Consider the following 18,164-nt stretch of genomic DNA (forward strand, 5'->3'; position numbering starts at 1 on the left):
ATTTGTGGTCAAAATATCAGCAATCATTTCATTAGTGCATTTATACTCTAACAAATTTGACCCTTCTAGACAACTTGTCTTACAAAATGATTGCGTATATCAATATGTTTTGTTCTGGAATGATGAACTGGATTCTTAGACAGAGCTTGGGAACTCACATTGTCGAATCAAAAAGGTTTGACCACACTGTCTGTAGTGTAAAATTAAAATCTTATTAAAATAAATCTTTTTTGGGAGATTTGTGGTCAAAATATCAGCAATCATTTCATTAGTGCATTTATACTCTAACAAAACTTTACCCTCCTAGACAACTTGTCGTACAAAATGATAGCGTATATCAATATGTTTTGTTCTGGAATGATAAACTGGATTCTTAGTCAAAGCTTGGGAACTCAAATTTTCGCATCAAGAATGTTTTGACCATACTGTCTGTTGTCTAAATCTGTAGTCTTTCTCTTTTTTAAATGTACCATCTCTGTAAGTCCTACATGTTTCGTCTTTGGCAGATTTTTGTTCAAAATATCAGCAATCATTTTTTAGTATATTTATACTTTAACAAAACTTGACCCTTTTAGACAACTTGTCTTACAAAATGATAGCGTATATCAATATGTTTTGTTCTGGAATGATGAACTGGATTCTTAGACAGAGCTTGGGAACTCACATTGTCGAATCAAGAAGGTTTGACCACACTGTCTGTAGTGTAAAATTAAAATCTTATTAAAATAAATCTTTTTTGGGAGATTTGTGGTCAAAATATCAGCAATCATTTCATTAGTGCATTTATACTCTAACAAATTTGACCCTTCTAGACAACTTGTCTTACAAAATGATTGCGTATATCAATATGTTTTGTTCTGGAATGATGAACTGGATTCTTAGACAGAGCTTGGGAACTCACATTGTCGAATCAAAAAGGTTTGACCACACTGTCTGTAGTGTAAAATTAAAATCTTATTAAAATAAATCTTTTTTGGGAGATTTGTGGTCAAAATATCAGCAATCATTTCATTAGTGCATTTATACTCTAACAAATTTGACCCTTCTAGACAACTTGTGTTACAAAATGATTGCGTATATCAATATGTTTTGTTCTGGAATGATGAACTGGATTCTTAGACAGAGCTTGGGAACTCACATTGTCGAATCAAGAAGGTTTGACCACACTGTCTGTAGTGTAAAATTAAAATCTTATTAAAATAAATCTTTTTTGGGAGATTTGTGGTCAAAATATCAGCAATCATTTCATTAGTGCATTTATACTCTAACAAATTTGACCCTTCTAGACAACTTGTCTTACAAAATGATTGCGTATATCAATATGTTTTGTTCTGGAATGATGAACTGGATTCTTAGTCAAAGCTTGGGAACTTAAATTTTCGCATCACGAAAGTTTTGACCACACTGTCTGTAGTGTAAAATTAAAATCTTATTTAAATAAATCTTTTTTGAGAGATTTGTGGTCAAAATATCAGCAATCATTTCATTAGTGCATTCATACTCTAACAAAAATTGACCCTCCTAGACAATTTGTCTTTCAAAACTATAGCGTATATCAATATGTTTTGTTCTGAAATGATGAACTGGATTCTTAGACAGAGCTTGGGAACTCAAATTGTCGCATCAAAAAAGGTTTGACCACACTGTCTGTAGTGTAAAATTAAAATCTTATTAAAATAAATCTTTTTTGGGAGATTTGTGGTCAAAATATCAGCAATCATTTCATTAGTGCATTTATACTCTAACAAATTTGACCCTTCTAGACAACTTGTCTTACAAAATGATTGCGTATATCAATATGTTTTGTTCTGGAATGATGAACTGGATTCTTAGACAGAGCTTGGGAACTCACATTGTCGAATCAAAAAGGTTTGACCACACTGTCTGTAGTGTAAAATTAAAATCTTATTAAAATAAGTCTTTTTTGGGAGATTTGTGGTCAAAATATCAGCAATCATTTCATTAGTGCATTTATACTCTAACAAAACTTTACCCTCCTAGACAACTTGTCGTACAAAATGATAGCGTATATCAATATGTTTTGTTCTGGAATGATGAACTGGATTCTTAGACAGAGCTTGGGAACTCACATTGTCGAATCAAAAAAGGTTTGACCACACTGTCTGTAGTGTAAAATTAAAATTTTATTTAAATAATTCTTTTTTGGGAGATTTGTGGTCAAAATATCAGCAATCATTTCATTAGTGCATTCATACTCTAACAAAAATTGACCCTCCTAGACAATTTGTCTTTCAAAACTATAGCGTATATCAATATGTTTTGTTCTGAAATGATGAACTGGATTCTTAGACAGAGCTTTTGAACTCAAATTGTCGCATCAAAAAAGGTTTGACCACACTGTCTGTAGTGTAAAATTAAAATCTTATTAAAATAAATCTTTTTTGGGAGATTTGTGGTCAAAATATCAGCAATCATTTCATTAGTGCATTTATACTCTAACAAATTTGACCCTTCTAGACAACTTGTCTTACAAAATGATTGCGTATATCAATATGTTTTGTTCTGGAATGATGAACTGGATTCTTAGACAGAGCTTGGAAACTCACATTGTCGAATCAAAAAGGTTTGACCACACTGTCTGTAGTGTAAAATTAAAATCTTATTAAAATAAATCTTTTTTGGGAGATTTGTAGTCAAAATATCAGCAATCATTTCATTAGTGCATTTATACTCTAACAAAACTTTACCCTCCTAGACAACTTGTCGTACAAAATGATAGCGTATATCAATATGTTTTGTTCTGGAATGATAAACTGGATTCTTAGTCAAAGCTTGGGAACTCAAATTTTCGCATCAAGAATGTTTTGACCATACTGTCTGTTGTCTAAATCTGTAGTCTTTCTCTTTTTTAAATGTACCATCTCTGTAAGTCCTACATGTTTCGTCTTTGGCAGATTTTTGTTCAAAATATCAGCAATCATTTTTTAGTATATTTATACTTTAACAAAACTTGACCCTTCTAGACAACTTGTCTTACAAAATGATAGCGTATATCAATATGTTTTGTTCTGGAATGATGAACTGGATTCTTAGACAGAGCTTGGGAACTCACATTGTCGAATCAAGAAGGTTTGACCACACTGTCTGTAGTGTAAAATTAAAATCTTATTAAAATAAATCTTTTTTGGGAGATTTGTGGTCAAAATATCAGCAATCATTTCATTAGTGCATTTATACTCTAACAAAACTTTACCCTCCTAGACAACTTGTCGTACAAAATGATAGCGTATATCAATATGTTTTGTTCTGGAATGAAGAACTGGATTCTTAGTCAAAGCTTGCGAACTCAAATTTTAAATAAAATCAAATTTTAAATGTAAATCTGTAGTCTTTCTCTTTTTTAAATGTACCATCTCTGTAAGTCCTACATGTTTCGTCTTTGGCAGATTTTTGTTCAAAATATCAGCAATCATTTTTTAGTATATTTATACTTTAACAAAACTTGACCCTCCTAGACAATTTGTCTTACAAAACTATAGCGTATATCAATATGTTTTGTTCTGGAATGATGAACTGGATTCTTAGTCAAAGCTTGGGAACTTAAATTTTCGCATCACGAAAGTTTTGACCACACTGTCTGTAGTGTAAAATTAAAATCTTATTTAAATAAATCTTTTTTGAGAGATTTGTGGTCAAAATATCAGCAATCATTTCATTAGTGCATTTATACTCTAACAAAACTTGACCCTTCTAGACAACTTGTCTTACAAAACTATAGTGTATATCAATATGTTTTGTTCTGGAATGATAAACAAGATTCTTAGTCAAAGCTTGGGAACTCAAATTTTCGCATCAAGAAAGTTTTGACCATGCTGTCTGTTGTCTAAATCTGTAGTCTTTCTCTTTTTTAAATGTACCATCTCTGTAAGTCCTACATGTTTCGTCTTTGGCAGATTTTTGTTCAAAGTATCAGCAATCATTTTTTAGTATATTTATACTTTAACAAAACTTGACCCTTCTAGACAACTTGTCTTACAAAATGATAGCGTATATCAATATGTTTTGTTCTGGAATGATGAACTGGATTCTTAGACAGAGCTTGGGAACTCACATTGTCGAATCAAGAAGGTTTGACCACACTGTCTGTAGTGTAAAATTAAAATCTTATTAAAATAAATCTTTTTTGGGAGATTTGTGGTCAAAATATCAGCAATCATTTCATTAGTGCATTTATACTCTAACAAAACTTTACCCTCCTAGACAACTTGTCGTACAAAATGATAGCGTATATCAATATGTTTTGTTCTGGAATGATGAACTGGATTCTTAGTCAAAGCTTGCGAACTCAAATTTTAAATAAAATCAAATTTTAAATGTAAATCTGTAGTCTTTCTCTTTTTTAAATGTACCATCTCTGTAAGTCCTACATGTTTCGTCCTTGGCAGATTTTTGTTCAAAATATCAGCAATCATTTTTTAGTATATTTATACTTTAACAAAACTTGACCCTCCTAGACAATTTGTCTTACAAAACTATAGCGTATATCAATATGTTTTGTTCTGGAATGATGAACTGGATTCTTAGTCAAAGCTTGGGAACTTAAATTTTCGCATCACGAAAGTTTTGACCACACTGTCTGTAGTGTAAAATTAAAATCTTATTTAAATAAATCTTTTTTGAGAGATTTGTGGTCAAAATATCAGCAATCATTTCATTAGTGCATTCATACTCTAACAAAAATTGACCCTCCTAGACAATTTGTCTTTCAAAACTATAGCGTATATCAATATGTTTTGATCTGAAATGATGAACTGGATTCTTAGACAGAGCTTGGGAACTCAAATTGTCGCATCAAAAAAGGTTTGACCACACTGTCTGTAGTGTAAAATTAAAATCTTATTAAAATAAATCTTTTTTGGGAGATTTGTGGTCAAAATATCAGCAATCATTTCATTAGTGCATTTATACTCTAACAAATTTGACCCTTCTAGACAACTTGTCTTACAAAATGATTGCGTATATCAATATGTTTTGTTCTGGAATGATGAACTGGATTCTTAGACAGAGCTTGGGAACTCACATTGTCGAATCAAAAAGGTTTGACCACACTGTCTGTAGTGTAAAATTAAAATCTTATTAAAATAAGTCTTTTTTGGGAGATTTGTGGTCAAAATATCAGCAATCATTTCATTAGTGCATTTATACTCTAACAAAACTTTACCCTCCTAGACAACTTGTCGTACAGAATGATAGCGTATATCAATATGTTTTGTTCTGGAATGATGAACTGGATTCTTAGACAGAGCTTGGGAACTCACATTGTCGAATCAAAAAAGGTTTGACCACACTGTCTGTAGTGTAAAATTAAAATTTTATTTAAATAATTCTTTTTTGGGAGATTTGTGGTCAAAATATCAGCAATCATTTCATTAGTGCATTCATACTCTAACAAAAATTGACCCTCCTAGACAATTTGTCTTTCAAAACTATAGCGCATATCAATATGTTTTGTTCTGAAATGATGAACTGGATTCTTAGACAGAGCTTTTGAACTCAAATTGTCGCATCAAAAAAGGTTTGACCACACTGTCTGTAGTGTAAAATTAAAATCTTATTAAAATAAATCTTTTTTGGGAGATTTGTGGTCAAAATATCAGCAATCATTTCATTAGTGCATTTATACTCTAACAAATTTGACCCTTCTAGACAACTTGTCTTACAAAATGATTGCGTATATCAATATGTTTTGTTCTGGAATGATGAACTGGATTCTTAGACAGAGCTTGGGAACTCACATTGTCGAATCAAAAAGGTTTGACCACACTGTCTGTAGTGTAAAATTAAAATCTTATTAAAATAAATCTTTTTTGGGAGATTTGTGGTCAAAATATCAGCAATTATTTCATTAGTGCATTTATACTCTAACAAAACTTTACCCTCCTAGACAACTTGTCGTACAAAATGATAGCGTATATCAATATGTTTTGTTCTGGAATGATAAACTGGATTCTTAGTCAAAGCTTGGAAACTCAAATTTTCGCATCAAGAATGTTTTGACCATACTGTCTGTTGTCTAAATCTGTAGTCTTTCTCTTTTTTAAATGTACCATCTCTGTAAGTCCTACATGTTTCGTCTTTGGCAGATTTTTGTTCAAAATATCAGCAATCATTTTTTAGTATATTTATACTTTAACAAAACTTGACCCTTCTAGACAACTTGTCTTACAAAATGATAGCGTATATCAATATGTTTTGTTCTGGAATGATGAACTGGATTCTTAGACAGAGCTTGGGAACTCACATTGTCGAATCAAGAAGGTTTGACCACACTGTCTGTAGTGTAAAATTAAAATCTTATTAAAATAAATCTTTTTTGAGAGATTTGTGGTCAAAATATCAGCAATCATTTCATTAGTGCATTTATACTCTAACAAAACTTTACCCTCCTAGACAACTTGCCGTACAAAATGATAGCGTATATCAATATGTTTTGTTCTGGAATGATGAACTGGATTCTTAGACAGAGCTTGGGAACTCACATTGTCGAATCAAAAAGGTTTGACCACACTGTCTGTAGTGTAAAATTAAAATCTTATTAAAATAAATCTTTTTTGGGAGATTTGTGGTCAAAATATCAGCAATCATTTCATTAGTGCATTTATACTCTAACAAAACTTTACCCTCCTAGACAACTTGCCGTACAAAATGATAGCGTATATCAATATGTTTTGTTCTGGAATGATGAACTGGATTCTTAGTCAAAGCTTGCGAACTCAAATTTTAAATAAAATCAAATTTTAAATGTAAATCTGTAGTTTTTCTCTTTTTTAAATGTACCATCTCTGTAAGTCCTACATGTTTCGTCCTTGGCAGATTTTTGTTCAAAATATCAGCAATCATTTTTTAGTATATTTATACTTTAACAAAACTTGACCCTCCTAGACAATTTGTCTTACAAAACTATAGCGTATATCAATATGTTTTGTTCTGGAATGATGAACTGGATTCTTAGTCAAAGCTTGGGAACTTAAATTTTCGCATCACGAAAGTTTTGACCACACTGTCTGTAGTGTAAAATTAAAATCTTATTTAAATAAATCTTTTTTGAGAGATTTGTGGTCAAAATATCAGCAATCATTTCATTAGTGCATTCATACTCTAACAAAAATTGACCCTCCTAGACAATTTGTCTTTCAAAACTATAGCGTATATCAATATGTTTTGTTCTGAAATGATGAACTGGATTCTTAGACAGAGCTTGGGAACTCAAATTGTCGCATCAAAAAAGGTTTGACCACACTGTCTGTAGTGTAAAATTAAAATCTTATTAAAATAAATCTTTTTTGGGAGATTTGTGGTCAAAATATCAGCAATCATTTCATTAGTGCATTTATACTCTAACAAATTTGACCCTTCTAGACAACTTGTCTTACAAAATGATTGCGTATATCAATATGTTTTGTTCTGGAATGATGAACTGGATTGTTAGACAGAGCTTGGGAACTCACATTGTCGAATCAAAAAGGTTTGACCACACTGTCTGTAGTGTAAAATTAAAATCTTATTAAAATAAGTCTTTTTTGGGAGATTTGTGGTCAAAATATCAGCAATCATTTCATTAGTGCATTTATACTCTAACAAAACTTTACCCTCCTAGACAACTTGTCGTACAAAATGATAGCGTATATCAATATGTTTTGTTCTGGAATGATGAACTGGATTCTTAGACAGAGCTTGGGAACTCACATTGTCGAATCAAAAAAGGTTTGACCACACTGTCTGTAGTGTAAAATTAAAATTTTATTTAAATAATTCTTTTTTGGGAGATTTGTGGTCAAAATATCAGCAATCATTTCATTAGTGCATTCATACTCTAACAAAAATTGACCCTCCTAGACAATTTGTCTTTCAAAACTATAGCGCATATCAATATGTTTTGTTCTGAAATGATGAACTGGATTCTTAGACAGAGCTTTTGAACTCACATTGTCGAATCAAAAAAGTTTTGACCACACTGTCTGTAGTGTAAAATTAAAATTTTATTTAAATAATTCTTTTTTGGGAGATTTGTGGTCAAAATATCAGCAATCATTTCATTAGTGCATTCATACTCTAACAAAAATTGACCCTCCTAGACAATTTGTCTTTCAAAACTATAGCGCATATCAATATGTTTTGTTCTGAAATGATGAACTGGATTCTTAGACAGAGCTTTTGAACTCAAATTGTCGCATCAAAAAAGGTTTGACCACACTGTCTGTAGTGTAAAATTAAAATCTTATTAAAATAAGTCTTTTTTGGGAGATTTGTGGTCAAAATATCAGCAATCATTTCATTAGTGCATTTATACTCTAACAAAACTTTACCCTCCTAGACAACTTGTCGTACAAAATGATAGCGTATATCAATATGTTTTGTTCTGGAATGATGAACTGGATTCTTAGACAGAGCTTGGGAACTCACATTGTCGAATCAAAAAAGGTTTGACCACACTGTCTGTAGTGTAAAATTAAAATTTTATTTAAATAATTCTTTTTTGGGAGATTTGTGGTCAAAATATCAGCAATCATTTCATTAGTGCATTCATACTCTAACAAAAATTGACCCTCCTAGACAATTTGTCTTTCAAAACTATAGCGCATATCAATATGTTTTGTTCTGGAATGATGAACTGGATTCTTAGACAGAGCTTGGGAACTCACATTGTCGAATCAAAAAGGTTTGACCACACTGTCTGTAGTGTAAAATTAAAATCTTATTAAAATAAATCTTTTTTGGGAGATTTGTGGTCAAAATATCAGCAATCATTTCATTAGTGCATTTATACTCTAACAAAACTTTACCCTCCTAGACAACTTGTCGTACAAAATGATAGCGTATATCAATATGTTTTGTTCTGGAATGATAAACTGGATTCTTAGTCAAAGCTTGGAAACTCAAATTTTCGCATCAAGAATGTTTTGACCATACTGTCTGTTGTCTAAATCTGTAGTCTTTCTCTTTTTTAAATGTACCATCTCTGTAAGTCCTACATGTTTCGTCTTTGGCAGATTTTTGTTCAAAATATCAGCAATCATTTTTTAGTATATTTATACTTTAACAAAACTTGACCCTTCTAGACAACTTGTCTTACAAAATGATAGCGTATATCAATATGTTTTGTTCTGGAATGATGAACTGGATTCTTAGACAGAGCTTGGGAACTCACATTGTCGAATCAAGAAGGTTTGACCACACTGTCTGTAGTGTAAAATTAAAATCTTATTAAAATAAATCTTTTTTGGGAGATTTGTGGTCAAAATATCAGCAATCATTTCATTAGTGCATTTATACTCTAACAAAACTTTACCCTCCTAGACAACTTGCCGTACAAAATGATAGCGTATATCAATATGTTTTGTTCTGGAATGATGAACTGGATTCTTAGACAGAGCTTGGGAACTCACATTGTCGAATCAAAAAGGTTTGACCACACTGTCTGTAGTGTAAAATTAAAATCTTATTAAAATAAATCTTTTTTGGGAGATTTGTGGTCAAAATATCAGCAATCATTTCATTAGTGCATTTATACTCTAACAAAACTTTACCCTCCTAGACAACTTGTCGTACAAAATGATAGCGTATATCAATATGTTTTGTTCTGGAATGATAAACTGGATTCTTAGTCAAAGCTTGGAAACTCAAATTTTCGCATCAAGAATGTTTTGACCATACTGTCTGTTGTCTAAATCTGTAGTCTTTCTCTTTTTTAAATGTACCATCTCTGTAAGTCCTACATGTTTCGTCTTTGGCAGATTTTTGTTCAAAATATCAGCAATCATTTTTTAGTATATTTATACTTTAACAAAACTTGACCCTTCTAGACAACTTGTCTTACAAAATGATAGCGTATATCAATATGTTTTGTTCTGGAATGATGAACTGGATTCTTAGACAGAGCTTGGGAACTCACATTGTCGAATCAAGAAGGTTTGACCACACTGTCTGTAGTGTAAAATTAAAATCTTATTAAAATAAATCTTTTTTGGGAGATTTGTGGTCAAAATATCAGCAATCATTTCATTAGTGCATTTATACTCTAACAAAACTTTACCCTCCTAGACAACTTGCCGTACAAAATGATAGCGTATATCAATATGTTTTGTTCTGGAATGATGAACTGGTTTCTTAGACAGAGCTTGGGAACTCACATTGTCGAATCAAAAAGGTTTGACCACACTGTCTGTAGTGTAAAATTAAAATCTTATTAAAATAAATCTTTTTTGGGAGATTTGTGGTCAAAATATCAGCAATCATTTCATTAGTGCATTTATACTCTAACAAAACTTTACCCTCCTAGACAACTTGTCGTACAAAATGATAGCGTATATCAATATGTTTTGTTCTGGAATGATAAACTGGATTCTTAGTCAAAGCTTGGAAACTCAAATTTTCGCATCAAGAATGTTTTGACCATACTGTCTGTTGTCTAAATCTGTAGGCTTTCTCTTTTTTAAATGTACCATCTCTGTAAGTCCTACATGTTTCGTCTTTGGCAGATTTTTGTTCAAAATATCAGCAATCATTTTTTAGTATATTTATACTTTAACAAAACTTGACCCTTCTAGACAACTTGTCTTACAAAATGATAGCGTATATCAATATGTTTTGTTCTGGAATGATGAACTGGATTCTTAGACAGAGCTTGGGAACTCACATTGTCGAATCAAGAAGGTTTGACCACACTGTCTGTAGTGTAAAATTAAAATCTTATTAAAATAAATCTTTTTTGGGAGATTTGTGGTCAAAATATCAGCAATCATTTCATTAGTGCATTTATACTCTAACAAAACTTTACCCTCCTAGACAACTTGCCGTACAAAATGATAGCGTATATCAATATGTTTTGTTCTGGAATGAAGAACTGGATTCTTAGTCAAAGCTTGCGAACTCAAATTTTAAATAAAATCAAATTTTAAATGTAAATCTGTAGTCTTTCTCTTTTTTAAATGTACCATCTCTGTAAGTCCTACATGTTTCGTCTTTGGCAGATTTTTGTTCAAAATATCAGCAATCATTTTTTAGTATATTTATACTTTAACAAAACTTGACCCTCCTAGACAATTTGTCTTACAAAACTATAGCGTATATCAATATGTTTTGTTCTGGAATGATGAACTGGATTCTTAGTCAAAGCTTGGGAACTTAAATTTTCGCATCACGAAAGTTTTGACCACACTGTCTGTAGTGTAAAATTAAAATCTTATTTAAATAAATCTTTTTTGAGAGATTTGTGGTCAAAATATCAGCAATCATTTCATTAGTGCATTTATACTCTAACAAAACTTGACCCTTCTAGACAACTTGTCTTACAAAACTATAGTGTATATCAATATGTTTTGTTCTGGAATGATAAACAAGATTCTTAGTCAAAGCTTGGGAACTCAAATTTTCGCATCAAGAAAGTTTTGACCATGCTGTCTGTTGTGTAAATTTGTAGCCTTTCTCTTTTTTAAATGCACCATCTCTGTAAGTCCTACATGTTTCGTCTTTGGCAGATTTTTGATCAAAATACCAGCAACCTTTGATTAGTGCATTTATACTCTAACAAATTTGACCCTCCTAGACAACTTGCCGTACAAAATGATACCGTATTCAATATGTTTTGTTCTGGAATGATGAACTGGATTCTTAGTCAGAGCTCCGGAACTCAAATTTTCGCACCAAGAAAGGTTTGACCCCATTGTCTTTAGTATAGTATATATACTAATTTAGAGTGTAAAATGAAAATCTTTTGTAGATGTACCATCTCTGTAAATCTTACAGCAATTATTTCATTAGTGTATATTTATACTCTAAAAAAAACTTCACCCTCCTAGACAACTTGTCGTAGAAAATGATAACGTATATCAATATACTTTGTTCTAGAATGATGAACTGGATTCTTAGCCAAAGCTTGGGAACTCAAATTGTCGCATCAAAAAAGGTTTGACTACACTGTCTGTTGTGTAAATCCGTAGTGTAAAATGAAAATATTTTTTAAATGTTCCATCTCTGTAAATCCTACATGTTTCCTCTTTGAGAGATTTTGGGCCAAAATATCAGCAATCTTTTCATTAGTACATTTATACGCTAACTTGACCTTCCTGGACAACTTGACTTACAAAATGATAACATATATATATACATTAAGAAAGTTTTGACCATACTGTCTGTTGTGTAAATCTGTAGTCTTTCTCTTTTTTAAGTGTACCATCTCTGTAAGTCCTACATGTTTCGTCTTTGGCAGAATTGTGTTCAAAATATCAGCAATCTTGTTTTAGTATATTTATACTTTAACAAAACTTGACCCTTCTAGAAAACTTGTCTTACAAAATGATAGCGTATATCAATATGTTTTGTTCTAGAATGATGAACTGGATTCTTAGACAGAACTTGGGAACTCACATTGTCGCATCAAAAAAAATTTTTGACCACACTGTCTGTTGTGTAAAATAAAAATCCTCTTTATATGTACCATTTTTGTAAATTCTACAAATTTTTTCTTTGAGAGATTTGTGGTCAAAATATCAGCAATCATTTCATTACAGCTTTTATACTCTAACAAAACTTGACCCTTCTAGACAACTTGTCTTACAAAATGATTGCGTATATCAATATGTTTTGTTCTGGAATGATGAACTGGATTCTTAGACAGAGCTTGGGAACTCACATTGTCGCATTAAAAAAGGTTTAACCACACTGTCTGTAGTGTACAATTAAAATCTTATTTAAATAAATCTTTTTTTGTGAGATTTGTGGTCAAAATATCAGCAATCATTTCATTAGTGCATTTATACTCTAACAAATCTTGACCCTCCTAGACATCTTGTCTTACAAAACTATAGCGTATATCAATATGTTTTGTTCTGGAATGATGAGCTGGATTCTTGGACAGAGCATGGGAATTCACATTGTCGCATCAAAAAAGGTTTGACCACACTGTCTGCAGTGTAAAATAAAATTCTTCTTTAAGTGTACCATCTCTGTTAATTCTTCATGTTTCTTCTTTGGGAGACTTTTGGTCAAAATGTCAGCAGTCTTTCATTAGTGCATTTATACTCTAACAAATTTGACCCTCCTAGACAACTTGTCTTACAAAATGATAGCGTATATCAATATGTTTTGTTCTGGAATGATAAACTGGATTCTTAGTCAAAGCTTGGGAACTTAAATTTTCGCATCAAGAAAGGTTTGACCATACTGCCTGTTGTGTAAAATGAAAATCTTTTTTAAATTTACCGTCTCTAAAAATTCTACGTATTTCTTCTTTGGCAGATTTTTGGTCAAAATATTAGATATCATTTCATTAGTACATTTATACTTTAACAAAACTTAACCCCAACTTGTCTTAAAAATGATAGCGTATAATAATATGTTTTGTTCTGGAATGATGAACTGAATTCTTAGACAGAGCATGGGAACTCATATTGTCGCATCAAAAAAGGTTTGACCACACTGTCTGCAGTGTAAAATGAAAATCTTTTTTAAATGTACCATCTCTAAAAATTCTACGTATTTCTTCTTTGGGAGGTTTTTGGTCAAAATATTAGCTATCATTTCATTAGTACATTTATACTTTAACAAAACTTAACCCCTTCTAGACAACTTGTCTTAAAAATGATAGCGTATATTAATATGTTTGGTTCTAGAACGATGAACTGGATTCTTAGCCAAAGCTTGGGAACTCAAATTGTCGCATCCAAATAGGTTTGACCACACTGTCTGTAGTGTAAAATGAAAATCCTCTTTATATGTACCATTTTTGTAAATTCTACAAATTTTTTCTTTGAGAGATTTGTGGTCAAAATATCAGCAATCATTTCATTACAGCTTTTATACTCTAACAAAACTTAACCCCTTCTAGACAACTTGTCTTAAAAATGATAGCGTATATCAATATGTTTTGTTCTAGAATGATGAACTGGATTCTTAGACAGAACTTGGGAACTCACATTGTCGCATCAAAAAAAATTTTTGACCACACTGTCTGTTGTGTAAAATAAAAATCCTCTTTATATGTACCATTTTTGTAAATTCTACAAATTTTTTCTTTGAGAGATTTGTGGTCAAAATATCAGCAATCATTTCATTACAGCTTTTATACTCTAACAAAACTTGACCCTTCTAGACAACTTGTCTTACAAAATGATTGCGTATATCAATATGTTTTGTTCTGGAATGATGACCTGGATTCTTAGACAGAGCTTGGGAACTCACATTGTCGCTTTAAAAATGTTTGACCGCACTGTCTGTAGTGTAAAATTAAAATCTTATTTAAATAAATCTTTTTTTGTGAGATTTGTGGTCAAAATATCAGCAATCATTTCATTACAGCTTTTATACTCTAACAAAACTTGACCCTTCTAGACAACTTGTCTTACAAAATGATTGCGTATATCAATATGTTTTTTTCTGGAATGATGAACTGGATTCTTAGACAGAGCATGGGAACTCACATTGTCGCATCAAAAAAGGTTTGACCACACTGTCTGCAGTGTAAAATAAAAATCTTCTTTAAATGTACCATCTCTGTTAATTCTACATGTTTCTTCTTTGGGAGACTTTTGGTCAAAATACCAGCAACCTTTGATTAGTGCATTTATACTCTAACAAATTTGACCCTCCTAGACAACTTGTCTTACAAAATGATATCGTATATCAATATGTTTTGTTCTGGAATGATAAACTGGATTCTTAGTCAAAGCTTGGGAACTCAAATTTTCGCATCAAGAAAGTTTTGACCACACTGTCTGTAGTGTAAAATTAAAATCTTCTTTAAATAAATCTTTTTTGGGAGATTTGTGGTCAAAATATCAGCAATCATTTCATTAGTGCATTTATACTCTAACGAAACTTTACCCTCCTAGACAACTTGTCGTACAAAATGATAGCGTATATCAATATGTTTTGTTCTGGAATGATGAACTGCATTCTTAGACAGAGCTTGGGAACTCAAATTGTCGCATCAAAAAAGGTTTGACTACACTGTCTGTTGTGTAAATCTGTAGTGTAAAATGAAAATATTTTTTAAATGTACCATCTCTGTAAATCCTACATGTTTCTTCTTTGAGAGATTTTTGGTCAAAATATCAGCAATCTTTCGTTAGTGCATTTATACTCTAACAGAACTTTACCCTCCTAGACTGTTTTCTTATAAAATTATAGCGTATGTCAATATGTTTTGTTCTAGAATGGTGAACTGGATTCTTAGACAGAGCTTGGGAACTCACATTGTCGCATCAAAAAAAATTTTTGACCACACTGTCTGTAGTGTAAAATGAAAATCTTTTTTAAATGTACCATCTCTAAAAATTCTACGTATTTCTTCTTTGGGAGGTTTTTGGTCAAAATATTAGCTATCATTTCATTAGTACATTTATACTTTAACAAAACTTAACCCCTTCTAGACTACTTGTCTTAAAAATGATAGCGTATATTAATATGTTTGGTTCTAGAACGATGAACTGGATTCTTAGCCAAAGCTTGGGAACTCAAATTGTCGCATCAAAATAGGTTTGACCACACTGTCTGTAGTGTAAAATGAAAATCCTCTTTATATGTACCATTTTTGTAAATTCTACAAATTTTTTCTTTGAGAGATTTGTGGTCAAAATATCAGCATTCATTTCATTACAGCTTTTATACTCTAACAAAACTTGACCCTTGCGTATATCAATATGTTTTGTTCTGGAATGATGAACTGGATTCTTAGACAGAGCTTGGGAACTCACATTGTCGAATCAAAAAGGTTTGACCACACTGTCTGTAGTGTAAAATTAAAATCTTATTTAAATAAATCTTTTTTGGGAGATTTGTGGTCAAAATATCAGCAATCATTTCATTAGTGCATTTATACTCTAACAAAACTTGACCCTCCTAGACAACTTGTCTTACAAAACTATAGCGTATATCAATATGTTTTGTTCTGGAATGATGAACTGGATTCTTAGACAGAGCATGGGAACTCACATTGTCACAACAAAAAAGGTTTGACCAGACTGTCTGCAGTGTAAAATAAAAATCTTCTTTAAATGTACCATCTCTGTTAATTCTTCATGTTTCTTCTTTGGGAGACTTTTGGTCAAAATATCAGCAATCTTTCATTAGTGCATTTATACTCTAACAAATTTGACCCTCCTAGACAACTTGTCTTACAAAATGATAGCGTATATCAATATGTTTTGTTCTGGAATGATAAACTGGATTCTTAGTCAAAGCTTGGGAACTCAAATTTTCGCATCACGAAAGTTTTGACCACACTGTCTGTAGTGTAAAATTAAAATCTTCTTTAAATAAATCTTTTTTGGGAGATTTGTGGTCAAAATATCAGCAATCATTTCATTAGTGCATTTATACTCTAACAAATTTGACCCTCCTAGACAATTTGTCTTACAAAATGATAGCGTATATCAATATGTTTTGTTCTAGAATGATGAACTGGATTCTTAGACAGAGCTTGGGAACTCACATTGTCGCATCAAAAAAGGTTTGACCACACTGTCTGTAGTGTAAAATTAAAATCTTCTTTAAATAAATCTTTTTTGGGAGATTTGTGGTCAAAATATCAGCAATCATTTCATTAGTGCATTTATACTCTAACAAATTTGACCCTCCTAGACAATTTGTCTTACAAAATGATAGCGTATATCAATATGTTTTGTTCTAGAATGATGAACTTTTCTTTGAGAGATTTGTGGTCAAAATATCAGCATTCATTTCATTACAGCTTTTATACTCTAACAAAACTTGACCCTTGCGTATATCAATATGTTTTGTTCTGGAATGATGAACTGGATTCTTAGACAGAGCTTGGGAACTCACATTGTCGAATCAAAAAAGGTTTGACCACACTGTCTGTTGTGTAGAATGAAAATCTTTTTTAAATGTACCATCTCTTAAAAATGCTACGTATTTCTTCTTTGGGAGATTTGTGGTCAAAATATCAGCTATCATTTCATTAGTACATTTATACTCTAACAAAACCTAACCCCTTCTAGACAATTTGTCTTAAAAATTATAACGTATATCAATAAACTTTGATGGGACTTCATTTTTCATGCATAAGAAATACACAAAAAACCTCCTGGATTTGTCATCGATGAACGTCAGGAAATACTTTAATATGAACCCTTCGCTTGAGTACCAGTGGATTTAGTCTGTAGTGTAAAATGAAAATCTTCTTTAAATGTACTGCAGAAAAAGTCTCTCGATAGTTTGTGCATTCTTTTGCGACACCTTGAAACCTTCTATTTGGCCATCCTTGTCGAGCTTAACGTTGAATACCCGTTTGCATCCGATCGCACGCTGATTTCCTGGTAAATCTGCAGTCTGCCAGGTCTGATGTTCGAGAAAAGAATCGTATTCCTTTCGCATAGATTCATGCATACGGACTGCTCATAGCCTCTTTAAATGTTGCTGGTATCGGGCATTAGGGCTGTTTAACAAGCCACATACATCTGCATGTATCAGTTCCAAAAGCTCTGCGGCTCTTTTGGCTTTAGATGCTGGAAACGGTAGTTGGTGTAGTTAGCTTAGCATGCAAGTCCTATACTTGACATCCTTTCTACACCACGCACCGTACCTTTTGAAAAAATTTTCCTCAGACTAGAAAAATTCTGTTGGCACTGACAATGCCTTCGCCTACCTTTTCGTTTTGCAGACCGAAATTCGCAATGCACCTGCTTTTCTGCACTGCTTATTGACATAAAATAAACATAAATCCCTTTATTCAGGGTTAATGTACACAGCTGCTTAACATTACATGAGCTTTTCCTTCAACTTCAAGGAAACCATCATTGGCAACACCAACCATCTTTGTGTTTTTCAAATTCAGTGAAAAGCTCTCTTCCACAACAAATATGGCTTTTTGCCCCATTGTTCAAACATCATATCAACTTTTGAAAAATGCAGGCGTCCAACGCATTTAGCAAACTGCACTGTCGATTCGATCCACTGTTGGTCGTCGTACGAATACGGTTGTCTCTTTCAACCGCTTGTGAACACTGGGACTTTTCATGTCCCCGCTCGCCACACAAGAAAGAGACGATATTTTTTCTTTTCTTCTGCCGAATTACGATATTTTTTTTTGCGCTGCGTTCGTCTCCTTCTTTGAGCTTAGTGCAGAGTGTTTTAAGCAAGGTCAATTCGTCTTTGGTATCGATAGTCAGCACGAAATTTTCGAA

Source organism: Drosophila biarmipes, unplaced genomic scaffold (assembly GCF_025231255.1).
Source record: "Drosophila biarmipes strain raj3 unplaced genomic scaffold, RU_DBia_V1.1 ptg000009l, whole genome shotgun sequence".
NCBI lineage: Eukaryota > Metazoa > Arthropoda > Insecta > Diptera > Drosophilidae > Drosophila > Drosophila biarmipes.